Here is a 21,339-nt window from a genome sequence, read left to right on the forward strand (position 1 = left end):
TCAAAATGAAAAGTTAATATACATATATATGCAATGGTTGACAAATTTCTAAGAAACTCAAAAGTAAGTACTTTCAGTATTTAAATATCCTTTCATTTTTCTAGGTATAGATTCACTTCTATAATTATATATTAAGTTACCTGTCAAAAAAAACTCTAAACTTGGACTTATTTTGCATAAATTTGTCAAATAAAGAAAAAAAGTGCATGTTTTTCCCATTATTTAATTGTCAGATCTATTTGCCTTCACCATTAAGAGCACTTGTTCTTGAACTTCCTAACTTCTCATTCCTGAAAGACTTGCAATCTAGCTTCCACTCCCACCCACTGGACTCTTCACTATTCTGCAAAATCTGCTTTCTTAGAGGTCACAGTGACTTCCTAGCAGGGACAGATTACTCAATAAGCAAGGTACCAACAGGCTTGCTTGTGCTTACTTTCTAAGCTGTAGTACACAATTTCGCGTGAAATTGTGCCCTACAGATTAGTAAGTAAGCGCAAGTAAGCCCGTGCATACCTTGCTTAATGAAAGCATGTAGGTGCCGTACTTACTGGTTAATCCACCTCTGCTTCCTAACAATTGAGTCTAGGACTCTTTCTTAGCCTTTATTCTTCTCACTGTGCTGCAGCATCTGACAATGTGAACTTCCACTTTAAAAAAGAGCCCCCACAATTATCAGTTTATGGACCAGCTTTTTTATCTAATCCCAAGCAAATCCCAGACATCATACCTTTTCATTCATTATGGCACTTACAAAATTCTCCATGTATCAGAATTATTTTTTAGTTGCATATCTCTCTTGCCTACCAGGCTATACACCCCTGGAGGACAAGGATACACCCTGTTGATCTTTCACTCCTCTCAGCCTGTAACATACTATCAAACCAAAAAACCAAACCAGTTGCCATCAAGTCAATTCTACCTCATAGCAACCCCATGTGCTACAGAGTGGAACTGTGCTCCATAGGGCTTTCAAGGCTGTGATCTTCTGGAAGCAGATCACCAGGCCTTTCTTCTGAGGCACCCCTGGGTGAGTTCAAACCACCAACCTTTCAATTACGAGTTGAGCACGTAACCATTTGTGTGTCTCAGGGACTCCTAACACATTATAGATCCTGGATAAACCATTACCGGATTAAATTGAACTATAATACTAGAGGAGTTTATAATTTTATAAGACAATGCTATAGAATGAACTCTGTATTATAGAAATTTAGGGTATACCCATTGACGAGCTGATAACAAATAGTGTCCTTGCTAATATGGAGAAGAGAAGAACAGGAGACATTAATATCCCATTTCAAATTAAATATTAAAAAGAATTAACAGGTCCCTTACAAGTTCTCAGCTCTATTCTGTATTCTGAGAGGCTTTCAGAAAAGTTAACTGCACCCTATAACTTTTATTTTGTAGGAGATAGAGAATGGTAAGAAGCTAGAAGAAGGAATTTCTGTCCAGAACATTGCAAACTTAAGACTTACTAGTTCCATGATTCTACAGCCACGCACCTGGGCAGAAGGCCAAGAACCACAGGTTCTTTGTAAATTCTTCTTGTTTCCTGTGGTGAGGAAAGTGACAGAGGAAACACTCTGTGTTTTGGAGCTTTATATTCAAGTGTCAGAGTGCAGAGTGTGCTCGTGGAAGGGGCAGAGAAGCATGTGCAGGGACTTTGCCCATTTATGAAACCTGAAAAGCAGAAGCGCTTTCCTTCTGCTACAGGGAAAGCAAACAAACAAAGGAACATCAATAATAATGTTAAAATTAGTTACCATCAGTGTGTTCAAGACGGGCGATAGCCATATGTTGGTTATTTAAATTAAGCAAAAGGCAATGTAAGTATTTCGCAGTTTTTAATGAAATGGTTTATTATGGATGCCCTACTGCTCTGTGGAAAGCTGTGTAATGGTCAGTCTTCCTGCCAGGAAACAAGACTCTCACTCCCCGGCACATGCTTCAGGGGCATGTTAGTCACTCAGTGCATTAAGCAGATAATCATTTTCTGTTATAAAATAGTTTGTAGAAGACTTGTGGTTCCAGGAATACAAAATAAACTTATTTTTCCCAATTGCTCCCACTAAGTACAATGAAAAACCTGGGCATTACATATAAACATAAGAAGATTTTGAGGGACTCAGGCAGACATGGCTGTGGCAGCATGCTTGTCCGTTATCCCACTCTTGCCTATTCTGTAATATTCTTTGGACTCAGGCAGACATGCCTCTAACAGCATGCTTGTCTGCTTCCCACTTTTGTCCTTTTGAATATATGCCAAATAAAACTTTCTTTTTACTTTAAAAAAAAAAAAAAGATTTTGAGAGTTGGAGAGAATAAGACAGACCAGGCAAGGACCTCGAAATGCAAGGAATGACACAATGTTGAGTTCTCTGGGTTTTCTTTTTGCCTCATACATCACAGACTTGGAGCTGGAGAAGCCAGTAACCCAGAAACACAAATGGTTGCAGGTAAAAAGGCCCCAACAAAATCTACTCTCCCAAGGCAAATAACCCACAGGAAGGCAGGAAAAAGAAAACAGAGAACAAGCTGAAACTAAAAATAAAATTGCAGACTAAATCCTAATGTCTCAACGATTTCATTGACCGTAAATAATCTAAATATAACAGTTAAAAGACAGAGATTGGCAGAGTAGATCAAAAGACATGACCCTACTATGTGCTATCTATAAGAAACCCACTTCAAAATAGAATAATGTTGGCAAGTTGAAAGTAAAGGGAAGAAAAATGTGTGGATGTCATAGAAACATTAATCAAAGGAAAGCAGGAGTGGCTATATTGATACTGGATAAAGTAGACTTCAGAGCAAAGAAAATTACCAGAGATATAGAGGGGCTTTATATAATGATAAAGGGGGCAACCCACCAAATTACATAGCAATCATAAATGCTATGTAATAAATCATAGCAAACATCAGAGCTGCAAAACATGTGAAGCAAAAACTGATAAAACCAAGAGGAGAAACGGATAGATCCATGAATGTGGTTGGAGATATCAACACCACTCTCTCGATAGTTAATAGAACAACTAGACAGAAAATTAACAAGGCTAAAGAAAAAATTCAATCATATCAACCAACAGGATCTAATTGACATTTATGGTATACTCCACCCAACAACAGCAAAATGCACATTCTTTTCAGGGTTCACAGAACACATGCCAAAATGGGCCATCTCCTGGGTCATGAAACAAAGGTCAACAAGTTTAAAAGAAATGGAATCATATAGGGTATGTTCTGTAATCAGAACAGAATCAGTAATAGAAAGATGACAGGAAAATCTCAAAACACTTGGAAACTAAACAGCACACATCAAAATAATCCAGGGGTCAAAGAGAACGTGTTGGGAGACATTAAAAAATATATTGAACTGGATGAAAATGAACACATAATATATGAAAATTTATAGAACACAGCAAAAGTAGTGATGAGAGGGAAATGCGTAGCACTAAATGCACACATTAGTAAAAGAGGAAAAGTCTCAAGTCTGTAAACTAAGCTCTCACCTCAAGAACCTAGAAAAAGGAGAAGAGCAAAATAAGCCCAAAGCAAGGAGAAGAAAGGAAATAAAAGAGCAGAAGTCAGTGAAATTGAAAACAGAAAAACAATAGAGAAAATCAATGAAACAAAGAGCTGGTTCTTTGAAAAGATCAATAAAATTGACAAAGAAAAAAGAGAGAAAACAAAAATAAATTATCAACATCAGGAATGCAATGGGAGATATCATTATAGACCTTGCAGACATCAAAAGAATAATAACGTAATAGTACCAAAAAAAAACTCTATACACATAAATTTAACATGGACTTCCTAGAAAAACACAACTCATCCAACATGAAATCAATAATTTGGAGCCCTGGTGGTGCAGTGGTTAAGAGCTCAGCTGCTAACCAAAAGGTTGGCAAGTCGAATCCAAGAGCCTCTCCTTGGAAACCCTATGGGACAGTTCTACTCTGTCCTATAGGGTCGCTATGAGTCGGAATCTACTCAACAGCAACTAGTTTTATAACTATGAAGGAAACTGAATTTGAAAAACTCTAAAAAATAAAAAAGAAAGAAAAAGAAAAGAAAGAAATCTCTAAGCACCATAGCCTAGCTGTGTTGAGAAAATTAACCATCACAGCCACATAACATAGTAAAAAGATCATAGGCGATGGAGTCAGAGAGTCCTGAATTCAGATCTGACTTCCTAGCTGCGTAAACTTGATCCAGTTACTTAATTTCTCAGAGCCTCCTTTTTTTCACCTATAGAATGTACTAATATCTACCTTACCCAGTTGTTGGGGGTCATCAATAAGCTAACGGAAGTTAAGCACCTAACACACTGGCTCACTCATAGCAGGCACTCAATGTGTATCAGTTCTCGTCTCTTCTGTCTTCCTCATGCAAGCAGTTGCAGCTACCAGAATAATAAAATAAGGCTCATATGGGAACATCTCCCCAGTAAGGGACTCCAGTGACATGTGCTCAGAGGACAGCAATATATGGAAACTGTCCTTGCAGATTCACAGTGCACTTAGCATCCCTAAATAAAGTAGAAGGGAAGGCTAAGCTTGACCTTCTAGCTACTCTTTAAAATATGTACCTTTAAAGTTATATAATTAGAGGGTTGTATTCATAGATTAATAGAAAGAAAACTTGCAGAAACCATAGTTAAAATATTATAGGCTTTCTGCTGGTTTTTTTTTTTTTTTTTTTTTTAATCTTTAACTTCTCTAAAAGACTGCTCTGTACATGCAGCAAGCCTTAGTTACAGCACAGCAGGGTTTTTGCAGTTCCCTGGAATTATAGGTAATAATGAGGCTCTAAAACTCCATTTCCCTCCCAAGTTGGTATGGGGGTGGTACGGCCAGGAGACGCAGCTTAGCTGTGTGAGTTGGTGGTAAGGTAGGAGGTGACCAACAAAGCAGAGAAAACAAAGATGAAGGAAGCAGAACCACACTTTTCACAAACCTAGGCTGCAAGACGAGCAGCGCTGGAGCTGGGAGTGCTTCAGCAGAGGTATTGTAGAGGGGTGATTATATCACACTGGCCTCCCCTCAGAGAAACAAAATTCTGATGGTGTGGTTTCCCATAGGTCAGAAGAGGTCAGTGTAGCCTGCTGCCTGTTCTATCCCGTGTACACATTTAATATGTCCCTTGGTGAGCCCTGGAACAGTAACAAGCTCCGGTGTTTGTTGATGGCTGTTCCTCCATGCATCTCCCTCTGCCTGTACCTGTGCTCAGAAAGAGCCTGTTCCCAATAACCACCAGCAGCATAACCTGGCTGTCACACATGGCTGTTTTCCAGAGGCTGCTGGCTGTGTGTCAGGCCTGGTGGTCTTAAACAGAACTTGAACTGAGATGGGATCATTGTTGTAGCTCCCGATTCTTGGTCCAAATCTATCCCTCTCTGAACGAGCTTCTGTGAGACATAGCAAAATGGAGCCCCTTCCTGCCATCCCACCATCCAACCACACATGACCCCTTGTCCACCAGACGCTGGACAAGGTCTCCCTCAGTCCTTCTCGCCAGTTGGTTCAACAAGTGCGGAGAATCATATGGTTTCTTTATCATTTCCCTGAGCCAAGAGCTGTGGCTTCTCATTTTTTTACTACCAAGAAAGTTTTTCCTTTTATCCATCTTGAAACTCAGCATGCACACAGAGTCAAATTTCCAGATGTGATGTCCAAAATGGAGCTTTGAAAGCTCTGGCTTCTATTTTAAGTGTCAGACACTTGTGAGAGAAAAAGTTTTGGGGGAAAGGGGTGGATTTTAAGATCTTCAATACCAAGAGCTAGGCTGGGAGGACTCTTAGCATGGTGTTTAAACAATACACCAGAGAGTGGGAAGCATTTGTTTTGATATGAGAGCCAATTTCCCACCACACAAAGAGGAGCCTGGAGGAGAAGGGCTTGGAGAGAGGAGGGGAAAGGCTTCCACATTGGCCTGGGTGCCTGGGTCACCACTTGTCCATAGGTGTCTGTGTGAATTAGGGAAGAAAAAAAAAAGCCCTCCTTCCTCAAGACATATCACTTCCTTTTGCCCTAAAAAGGTCATAATAAATACACAAATGCTGTCTCTGCTGTCTCTGCTGTGAGTAGGGCCCTGCACAGGGCAGGACCATTTCATGAAAGCCCTAAGGAGTACACACTGCTCCCTGCCTGTCCCATGGATAAACACTCAGATGCAAGGAGAGGGTGGTGGGCAATAGGAACTTCCCTGTAGGTTGGGGATATGAGATCAAAGGGGAGTTGTGGCTGGCTTGCCATCTTAGAACTCTGGAAGGAGGCAGCCTCAGCACACTCCCCCACCAGCATGGGCTGCAAGACCGTAGAAGCTGACAGCTGACTGTCTAAGCAGAGAAAGGCCTTAGATGGCATGCCCTCCCCCACCTGGCCCAAGGTTTCTCTCAATTCTTGGAGAAAGCTGGAGAAGCATTGATGGCAGCAGAGAATTAAGAGCCAGCAAATCTGCTACGAGGGAACAGTGGATCCAGGCAAGCTGACTCCCAGCTGGGGCTGTAGGTGGACACCAGGGACCAGGAGGATGTGGCTGACTCTCAAGAGCACCAAGCCCCAACAAGAACCATGGTGGGGACCAAATCTAGAGAGAGAGATGCTGAGCTTCTCAGGAACATTCACCATGTATGGCCTCTGCCTAGGAGAAGAGATGAAGAGTCACACAGACATAGATGCCTACAGAGGAGGAGGACAGCTAGACGCCGTCCCCTGACGCCAAGACGATGGATCAGCCCCAGGGACTTAGATCACAGCCAGGGAGAAGGGGAGGAGAGGAGGAAGAGGATGCTACTTGACAGTGATTGAGTTACCTTGTATGTATTTGCCCACTCGGCTTTTGTAACTACTTGAGTATCAAGCCTGCCACAAACAAAACACTCATTATGTGTTTCTAAGGCATTTCCCTTTTTCCTCTTCTCACCTCTCTTTCTACTGTAGGCTAGGAATTCGAAATTCATAGTCTTCCCCAAGAGGAACATTTCCTTTGTAAAACTTCAGACTTTTGCTTTTTAACTGTGGATTTCCCCATTTGTTTTACCCTGTATGTTCTCAGAGTTACTAGTGGTAAAATCTTTAGAAAAATCTAATCAGTTGCTTAGAAAATTGAAATACAATGAATTAGTAACCAAGCTGACATTCCTGGTGCAAATGGTTAAGCGCACAGCTGCTAACAGAAAGGTTAGCAGTTCCAGTCCACCCAGAGGTGCCTCAGAAGAAAGTCCTGGCAATCTACTTCCAAAAAATCAGCCATTGAAAACCTTATGGAGCACAGTTCTGCTCTGACACACGTGGGGTGTCCATGAGTTGGAGTTGACTCCAATGGCAGTTGGTTTTTTAGTAATCAAGTAGTGTTCCTGATCTGCAGTGAACAGCAGAGGGCCTGTTGCCAGCCACATGTGTCCAATGTGACAACAAGAATGTGGTGGGCAAGGGAAGGAGGAGCATCTTTATCACACTAGTTCTGGGGCTTGACACCCTGGAGATTTTAATGGTCAAAGTACAAAGGTCTTCTCCATTGACTGTCTTTCCTCAAAGGGAAAGATGCATTGAGTAGAGTATGAAATCTACAGTGCATACTGTCTTGACATGTGAAATGTTTCATTTTGCAGGCATATATTTAATCTTAACAACTACAAAATTTAGCTTCTTTCTGAAAATAAGTTGTTTAATTCCTTGATCTCTCCAGGCAGTAGCTTTGACACAGCTCAGAGCCTTTCATTTTACCTCTCTTCTTCTTTCACACAGTGTGAAACATAATGCTCTGCAGGATCGTTTCATATGAACGATAATTAACACGTATTGGACATTTACTTACGGCAAGCACTAGTCTAGTCACTCTATACAGATTAACTCATTTAATTCTTGCAACTCTATGAGATAACCACCATTATTCTTCCCATTGACAGATGAGCTAACTGAGGAATAGACAGGTTAAATAAGATCACACAGCTAGTAACCGGGTTTAGAGCCAGTCTCTAAACCACACAAGCTTTGTATTTAAGTTTGGTCTTTAATAAATTGTAAAACTCTTTGAATGTAGGAATTGTCTTCTATCCCTACTACCTAGTGTAATGAGCGTGGGGTAGGCAACATATGAACAATTACAGACATTTCTTGGCTTAGAGACGTAATGTTGGAATTCTGATGTCATCTGTCCTCTTTGTGAGTCTCATTTTAAAATCTCACACTTTAAAATTGGTTTGCCAGAAGAATCTCACTGTTGGTCATCTCATTCAGCTTCCTGGTGGACTATGCTGCTAGGAACATTGGTCTAGATATTATATCTGTGGTTAGAACCAAAGCTTTGACTTGATGACCTCTCTGAAACACACTGAGTTTTACATTTTGATTTATTGCTAGAGTTATGTATTTCTTTTTACCAAAGTTTAAAGTCTATTTTCATAACTATTGTCTCATAGGAATAATTCATGCCATACATGATATTATTGAACAATATCATTAATATCACGTGCAAGTAAAGTTTTGCTGAAGGTAATTCAAAAACGGTTGCAGCAGCACATTGACAGAGAACTGCCATTAAAATTCAAGCTGGATTCAGAAGAGGACACAGAAGAAAGGATACTGTTACTGATGTCAGACAGATCCTGGCTGAAAGCAGAAAATACCAGAAAGATGTTTAGTTGTGTTTTTACTGACTATGCAAAGGCATTCGACAGTGTGGACTATAACAAATTATGGATAACATTGTGAAGGATGGGAATTCCAGAACACTTAATTGTGCTCATGAGGAACATGTACATAAATCAAGAGGCAGTCGTTCGAACAGAACAAAATGATACTACGTGGTTTAAAGTCACGAAAGCTGTGCGTCAGGGTTGTATCCTTTCACCATACCTATTCAGTCTGTATGCTGAGCAAATAATCTGAGAAGCTGGACTATATGAAGAAGAATGGGCCATCGGGATTGGAGGAAGATTCATTAACAACCTGCGTTATACAGATGACACAACCTTGCTTGCTGAAACTGAAGAGGACTTGAAGCACTTACTGATGAAGAGCAAAGACTACAGCCTTCAGTATGGATTATACCTCAGCTTAAAGAAAACAAAAATTCTTATAACTTTTGTGAAGGGTATGACAGTACACAATACTAGGGAAGTCAGCACAACTTGACCAAAACAACGTCATGGAAGCTCCATAAGACACATCCAAACTCCCAGAGGGACCGAATTACAGGGCTGAGGCCTGGGGATCATGGTCTTGGGGAACATCTAGCTCAATTAGCATAACATAGTTTATAAAGAAAATGTTCTACATCCTACTTTGGTGAGTACAGTCTGGAATCTTAAAAGCTTGTAAGTGGCCATCTAAGATACTCCACTGGCCCCACCCTGTCTAGAGCAAGGAAGAATGAAGAAAACCAAAGACACAAGAGAAAGATTAGTTCAAAGGACTAAGAGACAAGTACCACAGCCTCCACCAAACTGAGCTCAGCACAACTAGATGGTGCCCAGTTACCACCACTGACTGCACTGACAGGGATCACAACAGAGGGTCCCGGACACAGCTGAAAAATGTAGAACAAAATTTTAACTCACAAAAAAAGACCAGACTTACTGGCCTGACAGAGACTGGAGAAACCCTGAGAGTATGGCCCCTGGACATCCTTTTAACTCAGTACTGAAGTCACTCCTGAGGTTCACCCTACAGCCAAAGACTAGACAGGCCCATAAAACAAAACGAAACTTAATGGGCACACCAGCCCAGGAACAAGAGGGGACAGGAAAGCTGGTAACAGGGAAGCCAAGGTCAAGTTCTACTCTGCAACACATGGGATCACCATGAGTCCAAACCAAGTCAACAGCAACTGGTCTATGTTATAAATATAATTCAGCTTTTGAATTAAAAGTTGCGCTTTTTGCCTTCTAAAAGTTCTGGTTAAATATTTCTCATTAGTTTAGCATATTGGATAACTAAGAGCACTCCATCTCTTATACAGGCTTCGCCCACCATCCGAAAATAGAACGTTCCTATGAAAACTTCCATAAGCCAAAATGGCGTAAAGCAAAGAAGCACCATTAATTTATATGGGAAAATTTTTTGAGACTTCCCAGATCCAAAAAATAACCTTCCAAATCATACCAAATAACACATAAAACCTAAAATTACGTTAAAGCTCCTGCGGCTTGATGCTGAGATGCTGAGTATAGTTCCCAGGGAAGAAGCTTGGCGACGCCACTCTCGCTGCTCGGGGTGCACGCTGCCTCTTTAACAGCTTGCTGGAAAACAAACGCTGAACACTACTTCTGCTTTTCGCCTTTTTTTATAAAAGCAAAAATCCTCTTCGGGTTTCTTTCAGTTAGCGAAAAGAGGTACTAAAGTAGGTCTTTCCTAAAAGTGAAGTTGAAGTGGTGTAAAGCAAACCTTTGAAAAACGCGAGATATCTGTACCAGAATTATTATTATTTTAATACTGCATCGATCTAACTGGATTAATAGTTTGAGTTTCATGTTTTTTAAAGAATGGAGAGTAAGAGGCAGAGGTGCTGAGAGCTAAGGCTGGTGGGCATTTGCCTGTATCTCGGCGATTGATTCTGATGGGCCATAGATGTTCACCATCAACAGCTCAAGGTGCTGGTTTAGCTTTTAGTAAGGAACTAACGATATCTCTGATGGTTCCATGGATATTCTGCTCATGCTGTCCACAGACTGTTCTTTACTTCTTAATAACAGACCTTCTTCTCCTATCATAGGAAGAACTGATTTTTCAGTTTAGTCATTATGGCTTGCAGAAGAAAGAATATGAAGATTTTAGCCTTTAGAAGATGAAAGATCATGAAGAGAATGTGGAATTAAAATGGATCCTTATTTTTAACATAATATCCTTTCTGAAAAATCAATATGTTTTCTTAAAAGAAAGCACACACCCTGAAGTTACTGCCAATACATCTAACAATTCTAAGTCAGTGAGAAAATACCTAAGTTAACTTTATTTAAATTGAAAAAAATAACAATATAAGTCTCTCTCAGAGAAAGAAAGAAATACGAAGCCCTTGGAGGAGCTTAATATATTCACTACTGTCTTCCAGCTTCTCCTAGGAGGCAGAGCAGTAGCGTTGTGTGGTAGCACCTAATATTTGAGGATTCCTATGTACCAGGACTGGGGCTAAGGCCTTTACATGCTTCATTTCATTTAATCCTTAAAACAACTGTATTAGTTTCCTCAGGCTGCTGTACCAAAGTACCACTGGGTGGCTTAAAACAACAGAAATGTATTCTCTCACAGTTCTGGAAGCTAGAAGTCTGAAATCAAGGTGTCACCAGGGCCGTGCTCCCTCCTAGGGGAGAATCTTTCCTTGCCGTGGTCGCTGGCAATCTTAGCTTCCTAGGCTTGTAGTGGCATCTCTCCTATTTCAGCCATTTTCTTCACATGGATGTCTTCTCCCTATATGTGTCTGTCTCCAAATTTCTCTCTTCTTATACAGTCACTAGTCATTGGACTCAGGGCCCACCCTAATCCAGTATGACCTCATCTTAACTTGATTACATCTGCAAAGACTCTTATAAGGTCACATTCACAGGTATAATGTGTCTTTTGGGGGACACAAGTCAACTCACAATATCACCCTAAGAGATAAATACTATTATTATTATTCCCATTTTTCTATAAAGAAAACTAAAGCTTCAAAAATATATAAGCTAACTTGCCTGTTTGTTGCTATGTGCTGTTGAGTCAATTCCAATTCATAGCTAATGTATGGGACAAAGCAGCATTGCCCCAAAGGGTTCCCAGGCTGTAACTTTATAAGAGCAGATAGCCAGGTATTTTCTCCCACAGAGCCACTGGGTGGGTTCCAACTGCTGACCTTTTGGTTAGCAGCCAAGTGCTTAACCATTGTGCCACCAGGGCTCCTTATAACTTGCCTAAGGTCATATAATTAATAAGCGGTAGAGCAGGATTTGCACCAGTCACTTGGAATCAGACACTGATCTACACATTTGGAATCCGAATTGTAGGACTGAAACTGTCCTTATACAGTCTCTAATTCAACCCCCAAAGAAGGAGGAAGGGGCAGAGGCCTAGAGTGCAAGTGACCCATCCAGGGGCATACGGGTAGTTAGTGGAAGAGTGGGGCGAGAAGTCAAGTCTCCATACTTCCAGATCAATGTTCTTCCCACTCTACAACACCAATAGACCAGCCCTTACTCCTTGTGGGTTAAATCCCACATTCCGATTCCTAGAGTGAAAAAATAAGATGTCACCATGCCTCACACCACCAAGCACACACAGTCATCAAGAAGTGGCATTGCATAGACCAAGCATCTAGATTCGTACCTTGTTCTTCCCTCCGCTGGCAGCCTTAGGTGGCTGCTGTGGGCTGTGGAAGCTGAGTCATTCCATGCTGACAGCAGTGGGAGAATTCAGGAGACTTGAGGAAATACAAGTGAGACCAACCGAGAAAGGATTTTAGTGGCCCAAGAAACTTCCATCAGGAACAACTGAGAATCTGAGAGGCCAAGCCATATAGCACATTCCAGTGCTGGGGAGTGAGTAGGAAGCAGGGCTTCGAATCAGTTCTTCTAGGTTTAGTCATGGCCAAGTAAGCAAAAAGGAAAAGACCTGAACTTTTTAAATTTGAGTGAACCGAAACAATAACTGGAATGGGAAGAATTATGGGTCACAGCCCTGATAGAAACCTAACCTCCCTCTTAGAAAACAAGGGCAGCATATGTGTTGCATAGCAACCAAATCTCTTGCCCAGTTGGATTTTGAGCAGAGTCTGAAATAGCAGTGCCCTGCTCAAAGATGGCAGCCGACTGTGCTGTTGAATTTGTGTTGCCCTCCACAGTCCTGCCTATAATCTAATGTCTCACATCAGACTTCTGAAAGGCTCACTGCTCCTCTTCTAAGTCTCCCATTCCAGGGCTTTGACTCATAATTTTTCCCATCCCAGTTATCATTTTGGATCACACAAATTGTAAAAATTTGAGTCTGTTCCTGTTTTGCTTTGTCAGCCATGACTGAACTGGTTTGAACTGGTTCGAAGCCCTGGTAGGAAGTATCCAGAAATCAAAACCCCACAAGCAGGGAACCGGAAAGAGAATAGAACTCTGTGGGAAGAAGGAAAACTGGGGAGTAGCAGGTCTAACCAGAAGATGTGTATCCCAACATGCCAACGTTAGGGAGAGGAACATGGCTATTGTTGTTAGTTGCCATCGAGTTGGTCCCCAACTCATGGTGACCCCATGTGCATCAAAGTAGAACTGTGCTGCATAGGGTTTTCAGTGGCTGATTTTTTAGAAATAGGTTACCAGGACTATCTTCTGAGGCACATCTGGGCAGTCTTGAACCTTCAGCCTCAGCTGTTAGCAGCGGCACATGTTAACTGTTTGCACCACCCAGGGACTCCCCATCATGCCTTGAGTTACATTTTTCATTATGTATTCAATTATTTCTTTCTTCTAAGTATCCAGCCTACAGTATGTTTGCCACGTACTTCTGCATGGAATTCACTGCTTTCTGGATTATAACCAGGGACTCATTTGGTACTTGTGAGGATTGGACAGTCCCCCATCCTCAGATCCTCTCAAAATTCAAAGGGGTCCTGGCAAGGCTCACATCCAAACAGCATGGGAAGGTAGTAGGCTAACTGTTGATGCTTTCCAGCTGGTATGTCTCTCTGGTCACCTCCACATGACCTTCATAGAGTTTGTCCACACCACACCAGTGCATTCTGCTGCAGCATGATATCAAGTCAACCACACACTGTGCTTGGGCAGCTGATGAGCTGCACAGATGACCATATCCAGGTAAGCAATTGGCCAGAGTAAGTGTCTGTTGGAAATACAAACTGTCACCCTGCACTTACCCTGGATCCTGCCCTGGGGTGAGGTGCACTCATTCTTACCCTGGATCCTGCACTTTAGTGAGGTGCACTCATTCTTATCTTGGATCCTGCACTTGCATGAGGTTTACTCATCCTGGATCCTGCACTTGGGTGAGGTGCACTCATTCTTACCCTGGACTACCAGGTGCACTAAGCATAGGAATCATAGTTTTACCCATCCCCTCTTCTAAATTTCATTATCCTGCCATATCTGTGACTTGACATAGACCTGCAGGTTTTGCAGCGCTACAGAGGAAAGGGTTTTGAAGACATTTTTAAAGCAATTAAACTCAAACTCAACACATAGTACCGGAAACAAAGATCATTTCACTGATGGGAGGACTATATGGAAAGCCATGGTCGTGTTTGTACACAGCCCATGACACTGCCTCACCATTGCTACCAATGTCAGGAATCTTAAAATGTAAAAAAAAAAAAAAAATGACAAATGGATGAAGATGTGAAACCTGGTACGGAACAACCCTGATTTCTGGGAGTGCCAGGGCTTATCGCCTCAGAGTTTACAGACTCTCTGAGAACAGTGAATTCAGCTGTCATTTCAGGGATCATTTTTGCACATAAGTTAAAATTATCTTTAAAATTGTTCTCTTTCCTGTTAAAATAGGACTAATACCAAATACATTGTTGGAAAGAACATTGGACCTTAAGTAGAGTTATGTTTATTCTTCTATTGATAAAGAGAATTTTTTTAACTTAAAGGACTACGTAGAACATGATTTCTGGTGGTACCCTAGAAAAGTATTGATAATGCTGTCATTTCTACAATAAAAAGATGTGAGATGCAAATCTAGTAGATATTTAAATAATTATTGATTACTCCAGGGTTCCAAGTAATAGAAGGGAAGAAAAATCTTACTTAAAATAAATAAATATACTTGAAAATAGAAGTATTAGCAGTGCTCTAACTGATGGATTCCAGGTTTCGTTTTGTTCTTCCCAACTGTGAACTTTAGCTTCCTTTTGGTTTTTAACCACAACCTACAAAGTAGCTGGGCTTCCTATGCCTCATTATGTTTTAAGAGCATTTTGATTTTATTAGGTTATGTTTTCCAAGAACACCGAGTTAAATGAGTTCCAACGGTTCCACATTATTCATAACAAAGAAGTCAGCATCAGCAGATAAAGTAGTGTCTGTGACCAAAAACTATTAAATGTCAGAGTCACGTCCCAATCTTCTGCTTATCCTATTAAATCCTGCTCTTTTTCCATTAGTACTTCAATTCTCTTCATTCATTTCTGTTAACTTATTCAATCAAAATGAAGTAAGTGTCTTTGATGAGGCTCCAGAAAGGTTACAACTCAAAAGTAAACCATTTCTCCTCATTTAGTTCCCTTATCATCTTTTGAACTTACATGAGAACCCAGAAGTCCTAGAGAAAAAATTCTAAAGAAAGCGTAACATTTAAAAAAGAAGAAAAAGTATGATTATTCTAAGGCTGTGCTTCAGCCAGAAAATCAGTCCTTTCATAACGGATTTTCTCGAGCTACATATCTCTAGTCCCTCATTTGGTTCCTGTGCTTTTATGCATATGATATAGTGCTCATGTGAGCAACTACTAGAAATAGTCATATTCAAGAGGGCAATCATCCAATTACTTAGAGATATTTCCTGGGCAATTAATCAAGAGAAACAATTTCTGACATTCTATTGAGTATAATGTGCAGTCTTACATCTCTAATAGTCAACAAATACCTACAATATGAAATATGAGTCCAAACATTTCTGAGGCTGTGCACTTTAAGTCTTGCCCTCACTGTTCTTTCCTTCTGAGTCGCAGCCTACTTTAATCAAACACAGAGCTTGTACTGACTGAAAAAATGGAATCGCATAGTAATAGCTGAAGTGCTTGCAGAAGATTAACATTAGGCCATTTGATTTATCATGCAAATGATAAATAATCTTATATCACAGAACAATGAGAGTCAGGTAAGTAAAACAACAGCAAATTGTCAGGTGCTGTCAAATAAGTTCTGACTCATATCGACCCTATGTACAACAGAATGAAACACTGCCCAGTCCTGTGCCATCCTCACAATCGTTGTTAGGCTTGACACCATTGTTGCAGCCACTGTGTCAATTCATCCTGTAGAGGGTAGTCCTCTTTTTCGCTGACCCTCTACTTTACCAAGCATGATGTTCTTCTCCAGGGACTGATACTTCCTGATAACATGTCCAAAGTACATGAGAGGAAGTCTCGCTATCCTTGCTTCTGAGGAGGATTCTGGCTGTACTTCTTCCAAGACAGATTTGTTCGTTCTTCTGGCTGTCCGTGGTGTATTCAATATTCTTCATCAACGCCATAATTCAAAGACATCAATTCTTCTTCAGTCTTCCTTATTCAGTGTTGAGCTTTCACATGCATATGAGGTGATTGAAAATACCACGGCTTGGTTCAGGCGCACCTTAGTCCTCAAGTGACATCTTTGCTTTTAAATACTTTAAAGGGGTCTTCTGCAGCAGATTTGCCAAATGCAATGCGTCTTTTGATTTGTTGACCACTGCTTCCATGGGCATTGATTGTGCATCCAAGTAAAACGAAATGCTTAACAACTTCAATCTTTTTTCCCTTTATCATGATGTTGCTTATTGGTCCGGTTGTGATGATTTTTGTTTTCTTTTATTGAGTTGTAATCCACACTGAAGGTTGTAGTCTTTGACCGTCATCAATAAGTGCTTCAAGTCCTCTTTGCTTTCAGCAAGCAATGTTGTGTCATCTGCATAAAACAGGTTGTTAGTCTTCCTCCAATCCTAATGCCAAGGTCTTCTTCATATAGTCCAGCATCTTGGATTATCTGCTCAGCATGCAGATTGAATAAGTCTGGTGAAAGGATACAAACCTGATGCATAACTTTCCTGATTTTAAACCATGCAGTATCCCCTTTTTCTGTTCCAATGACTACCTCTTGATCTATTTACAGGTTCCACATAAGCACAATTAAGTTTTCTGGAATTCCCACTCTTCGCAACGTTATCCATAATTTGTTATGATCCACACAGTCAAATGCCTTTGCATACTCAATACAACACGGGTGAATATCTTTCTGGTGTTCTCTGCTTTCAGCCAAGATCCATCTGACATCCCTGATATCCCTCGTTCCACATCCTCTTCTGAATCTGGCTTGAATTTCTAGCAGTTCCCTGTCGATATACTGCTGCAACTGCTCCTAAATTATCTTCAGCAAAATTTTACATGTGTGTGATATTAATAATATTGTTAAATAATTTCCACATTCTGTTGGACCACCTTTCTTTGGAATGGCCACAAATATGGATCTCTTCCAGTCAGTTGGCCATGTAGCTGTCTTTCAAATTTCTTGGAGTAGATGAGTCAGCACTTCTGGCATTGCATCCATTTGTTGAAACATCTCAATTTGTATTCCGTCAATTCCTGAAGCCTTGTTTTTTTGCCAATGCCTTCAGTGCAGCTTGGACTTCTCACTTCAGTACCATTGGTTCTTGAGCATATGCTACCCCCTGAAATGGTTGAACATCCACCAATTCTTTTTGGTACAGAGACTCTGTGTATTCTTGCCATTTTCTTTTGATGCTTCCCGCGTTGTTCAATATTTTGCCCATAGAATACTTCAATATTGCAACTCGAGGTTGAAGTTTTCTTCAATTCTTTCAGCTTGAGAAATGCCAGACTGTTCTTCCCTTTTGGTTTTCTAGCTCCAGGTCTTCGCACATTTCATTATAATAGTTTACTTTGTCTTCTTGAACCACCCTTTGAAATCTGTTCAGTTCTTTTACTTCATCATTTCTTCCATTCACTTTAGCTACTCTATGTTCAAGCGGAAGTTTCAGAGTCTCTTCTGACATTCATTTTGGTCTTTTCTTTCTTCCTGTCTTTTTAATGACCTCTTGCTTTCTTCATGTATCATGTCCCTGATGTTAACTCAGAACTCATCTGGTCTTCAGTCATTAGTGTTCAATGCATGGAATCTATTCTCGAGATGGTCTCTAAATTCAGGTGAGATATACTCATGGTCATACTTGAGTTCTCGTGGACTTGTTTTAATTATCTTCAGCTTCAACTTGAATTTGCACATACGCAAGTGATAGTCTGTTCTGCAGTCAGTCCCTGGCATCGTTCTGACTGATGATATTGAGCTTCTCCATCGTCTCTTTCCACAGATGTAGTCAATTTTATCCCTGTATTCTATCCAACAAGGTCCATGTGTATTGTCTTCCTTTATGTTGGTGAAAAAAGGTATTTGCAATGAAGAAGTCTTTGGTCTTGCAAAATTCTATCATGTGATCGGTCGGCATTGGTTCTGTCACCAAGGCCATACTTTCCAACTACTGATCCTTCTTCTTTATTTACTACTTTTGCATTCCAATCACCAGTAATTATCAATGCATCTTGATTGCATGTTTGATCAATTTCAGACTGCAGAATTTGGTAAAAGTCTTCAATTTCCTCATCTTTGGCATTCGTGGTTGGCACATAAATTTGAATAATGGTTGTATTAACTGGTCTTCTTTGTAGGCATATGGATATTATCCTATCACTGACAGCGTTGTACTTCATGATAGATCTTGAAATGTTCTTTTTGATGATGAATATGATGCCATTCCTTTTCATTTTCTCATTCCCAACATAGTAGACCATATGATTGTCTGATTCAAAATGGCCAATACCAGTCCATTACAGCTCATTAATGCCTAGGTAATCAATCTTTATGCATTCCATTTCATTTTTGATGACTTCTGATTTTCCGAGATTCATACTACAGACATTCCATGTTCCAATTATTAATGGATGTTTGCACCTGTTTCTTCTCATTTTGAGTCATGCAACATCAGCAAACGAAGGTTCCAAAAACTTTACTCCATCCATGTCATTAAGTTCAACTCTACTGGAGGAGGCAGCTCTTCCTCCATCGTATTTTAGTGCCTTCCAAGCTGAGGAGCTCATCTTTTAGCACTATATCAGACAATGTACAACAAATTGGGATTTCCTTTAAAGTATTGTTTCAGCTTGAGAAATGCCCGACTGTTCTTCCTTTTTGGTTTTCTAACTCCAGGTCTTCGCACATTTCATTATAATACTTTACCTGGGTTTGTGTGCATCATTTTCAGGTTTCTGCTAATACTACAAACAAAAACCTACAAAGGAGGATTAATTATATTATTTACATGAAATCTAATTTCTACAAAGCACTTTACAATATATGGATGAAAGAAAAGTGTCAAAGAAAATTATTAAAGCAATCAAATAAATGAAATTGCTAATTGCATATCCCTTTTAGTTAGAAACAATTAATGATGTTAAAGAATGAATAAAAGTAAAACTGCAAATTTAAGATTTGTAATTTTGGAAACCTTTTTCATTCAGCTCAAAATTGGTAAACTGGCCATTAAGCACTGGCAGTTAAAGTCGATGCTTTAATTTTTTTTGCCCCCAAACAAGCAATAAAGCTGTTTCAAGGGAGCTAGGCAAAGCATCCAAGCACCGTGATGTTTAAAAATGAAACTGAAACTGAGTTATGACAAGTCAATGTACAGGGACTTTAAAGAGACCATTCAGTTTAGTAATTATGTGTCTCTTAAATCTGGAGGACACAGTGACCTGGGATTTGACTCTTGCTTGATGTATTAGTTTTCTATCATTGCAGTAACAAATTACCACAAACTTGGTCACTTCAAACAACACAGATCTATCATCTTACAGCTTTGGAGGTCAGAAGTCCAAAACGGACCTCACTAGGATAATATAAAAGGTCAGCAGGGGTGCATTCCTTCTAGAGGCACTAGAGAGGAATCACTTTCCTTGCCTTTTCCAGCTTCCAGAGGCTGCCTGCATTCCTTGGCTCACCACTCTAACCTCTGCTTCTGTTGTCAAATCTTCTCTGACTCTCTTGCCTCCCTCTTTCACTTACAAGGGCCCTTGTGATTACATTGTGCCCATCCAGCTAATCCAGGATAATCTCTCCATTTTAAGATCCTTTAACTTAATCACGGAGCCCTGGTGGTGCAATGGTTAAGAGTTCAGGCTACTAATCAGAAGGTCGGCAGTTCAAATCCACCAGCTGCTCTTTGGAAATCCTATAGGGTGGTCCTACTCTGTCCTATAGGGTCGCTATGAGTTGGAATTGACACTATGGCAATGGGTTTTAAGGGTTAACTTAATCACATCTGCAAAGTCCTTTTTGCATTGTAAAGTTACATACTCATAGATTCCAGAGATAAGGACATGGGCATCTTCTGCCTACCACACCTGAGGAGAATAGCTGACTAGCAGCTGGAAGGTGAGTCAAAGAGATGGCCCTGTTGGGTAGTCTGTCTTCTAAGAGCATGTCAGGGCAAAAGTTACCTTAGTGTTTTCCTTGGAGCAGACGTGAGCACTGTGAGTAAGAAAGAGAAAGAATTCAGTGTGAGGGGCAGACAAGCCTCAGAGAAGAAAAGCCAAATGTCACCGTCTCCCAGGCACTAGGGAAGGAGCAAACAGTGAGCTAGCTCAGTGCTCTTCCAGTGGGTTTGAGGATTGGGGGCAGTCCAGAGTGTTGGTTACTGCTCTACAATGGAAAGTAAAACTGAAAGTAAGCTTTTAGAAATGGTTACAGCAGTTTGACACAGTACTGTTATGTCCATTGAATGTGATAATAAGAAATGTGGGCTAATATTTTGTGTCTTTTTTTTTTCTCATTACACTTTTCTAGTAATTCATTTTTATCGTGTATTTTCAAAGTATCAGTCCACGGCAGATTGGAAATTAAAAAAACAAAACAAAAACTCTGGCCGTTCACCATAGATGATTTGAGAAGCCCTAAGCTAGCAGAGACTGTATCGCTCACAAAAGGGAACTGTAGGTGAGAGGTCCCCAAAGAATATCAAAAGAGACAAAATCAGATTTAAACACCTGCCAGGCCCAGGAAGTCCCACACCAACTAACTACACTATCAGTCCAGTAAGAACTTTCCTAACTGCCTTTCCTCTTGCCTGCCCCATGCTCCAACCCCAAAGCCTTGGCAAGCTAGGAGTGGAGTAGGCACACTAACCAGGGGGGTAGGGAAGAAGCCTATCACACTCTCCTCCTCCATTGCAGCTTTCTCCAAACTGGGGAGGGGGAAGGCTCAACTTTCAATCAAGTTTGATGGTTACAGGGGATTAGACATTTTAATTACTGAATTGAGAACATATTCTGTAGTTTAACTGAACATCAGAATTTTTTTTGTTGTATAGCAATGACCAGAAAATTCCTGAGGTCTGCCCAAATTTTTATCCAAGGCCAGGGGCAAGAACAAACCCCCCAGAACCTTTCTAAAGGAACATTTGGAGACCAGAATAGAATTTGCTTTATGGTTTCATCCCTCAATTTATGATTGTTCAACCTAATAATTATGTAACTCTTAGAGATAGGACAAGCCTTAATGTAGAGCCATCCATATAATGTTTTAAGGCAGGATTTCTTAACCTCAGCACTATTGCCATATTGAGCTGGATAATTCTTCATTGTG

This window comes from Trichechus manatus, unplaced genomic scaffold, assembly GCF_000243295.1.
Source record: "Trichechus manatus latirostris isolate Lorelei unplaced genomic scaffold, TriManLat1.0 scaffold00097, whole genome shotgun sequence".
Classification (NCBI taxonomy): domain Eukaryota; kingdom Metazoa; phylum Chordata; class Mammalia; order Sirenia; family Trichechidae; genus Trichechus; species Trichechus manatus.